Raw genomic sequence first — 2,500 nt, 5'->3', positions numbered from 1 at the left:
TGAACAAAAAAACAAAAAAAAAAACAAAAAAACATACAGCAGCAGTGACGATAATGAGGATGGCAATAGCAATTACTATAGTCATTATTATCATCACAGTAACAAAGCCCACTATCGCAGGCTTCTAAACAGTTGCATGATGCAAGAACGTGAGTCGACTCACAAAGCACAACGCAATATTCCGCAGCTGACGGTGTGATGTAAATATAGAATTATAAAATTGAATTATAAAATGCGTGAGTGCATGTTGAAAACCAAGTAGCGCACACACACACACACACACACATATGTATGTATGTGTGTATATAGTGTAAAAGCTATTTAGAAGCCTTAAATATATGGTTAGTAGGAGTAGTTAAAGGGTTAAAGGCTTAGCCTCTTTTATCAAGAGGCGTAAGCAACACAGATACAGATCACACGATACAAGTCTTGGTGAGGCTGGGTTGCAGGTAGTCGAGTGCGGTCAGCCCAGGGGGAACGGACGGCTGGCTCAGCGGCCGGCTTTGACCGGACAGGCTCTCGGCAGGAACTCTCTCTGACCTGGGTCATCCTTAGCCTTTTATACCCCAGGAATGCGCGTGGGGCAGTTATTAATATCTGCCACGCGGCAGCCCGGGTCACGCTCGGGTGCGGCCCCTTGCCCACCGCGTGGGCTCGCCAGCGTGGCATCCAGCGAGCCACGTGGAGCCATAGCGTATACGTGCTTATGTACACAGTATATTGCTCGGCCACCTACTAACGCCTCGCCCTCGAGGCGCCTGATATTTGCCTCAAGGGTTGGTCTAACCTGGCTGGTTCTTAACTTATAATCACTTCGTTCTCGCGTGTGCTGTCCCTGGTGCATCTTCGTGGCTGTTCGTCCCTGTCGCCATCTTCATCTTGATCCCTGGTAAATCCGTCCATCCTCGACATCCACACGTCCTCGAAGGTCTCGCACTGGTCCTCCTTGACTTCGGACTCGTCCTCGTAGTCCTCGACAAGTCCTAACTCGGCGGCTTACTCGCCCAATGCATGTTCCTGCAGATCTCATCCAGGTCCTTCTCGGCTGCATGCTCGTACCGACGTCCTCGTAGTCCTCGTCAGGATCACGGTCGTCCTCTTCGGGTGTCGAGCTCCTGGAGGTTGAGTGGATCTGCGGCGTCCAGGCAGCGCCCGTCCACAACATCATGGGCCGTCTGGTACCTGCTCTGGCGAGTTCCTGGTCCTTCACTGGATCTACGGGCGTACTGGCAGGCAGCGCCCTCCACATCCTGGGGCGGCTTGCTCTGCTCTGACAAATATCCTAGTCTTTCTCGGTTTCTGGCGATCTTCCGGTGACGTTTTCCACAGCGTCCGAAGGTGACCGTTTCTGCAGCAGGGCCTCCTTTGGTGCCATGGCAGATATCGTGAACAAGATTATACACATAAGGGCCAAGGACGTAAGAGAAAAGAGAGACAACAGAAAAGAGGGGGTGTAAAGCGCCACTAGCCGATTATTTATATAATTTGCAGTTTTTAATGTTTGAATTTTTGTTATTTTCGTCTTTTTTTTTCATTTTGTGTTTTGCTTTCAAGAAGAAATTAGAAGAGAGAGACGGTAGCAGCGGTCCGCAAAGACCTAGCTTGAACTACCAAACCGTCTCTCGATAGATAAGGTAAGAGGAGCGACAAGTGGCAACCCGCAAAGGTTTACTTGAACCATTGTCGTAACACAGAAAAGAAATGTATGTCACAAGTCACACATCACGACTGACAAACTTGCGGGCAGATGAGTGAGTGCGTGAGCGTGTGTGTGTGTGTGTGTGTGTGTGTGTGTGTGTGTATGTGTGTGTGTGAGTGACAGTTAATGAGAGTGAAAGTGACCTCACACAGACCGGACATGGATGCCAAACACGGAAATTAACGTTCATTTTACGCAAATGCAATAAACTAGCTATAGAAGTAATACCAAATTATTTCACCTACCACATTGAATTTAACATTTAATGATATGCGACAGAATGATGTACTAATGAATGGTGACGTGAAAACAATTCGCGGCCTCACGCTAGCGAATCTTCTCGGGGAACAATCTGCCGAGGTATTATCAAACTGCACATGCAGACTTCATTGACAACATTTTCTCTATACCCGAAAATGCCGTACTTTATGAAGCGAAATGAGCTGGGAAAATTTATAAATAACCCACTCTAGCTGTGAGTCTGTGATGGGCACTCATGCAATGCCCTACGGATATTTATCATGAATCACAAATCGATGGGATTTACCCAAACATGACAGTGACGTCTAAAATGTGAGCAGGGTGTGATTAATAAGCGAATCACGATTCTAGCTTAAGCCCTAGTCCTACATTAATTAGCGGACGTAACAGTGGGTCACACCGGCTCAAAAGTTGCCGAACGAAATAACGTCGGAGCGCGGATCTATTAGGCATATACGCAACCCCAGGTACTCTGACACTATGATAAGGGGAAGATCCTTGGCGCTATATAAAAATGTAAATAATTCGCGTTACAAGCTC

The sequence above is a fragment of the Penaeus chinensis genome, chromosome 43 (assembly GCF_019202785.1).
Source record: "Penaeus chinensis breed Huanghai No. 1 chromosome 43, ASM1920278v2, whole genome shotgun sequence".
Classification (NCBI taxonomy): Eukaryota; Metazoa; Arthropoda; class Malacostraca; order Decapoda; family Penaeidae; genus Penaeus; species Penaeus chinensis.
This window is presented reverse-complemented; position numbering follows the sequence as displayed.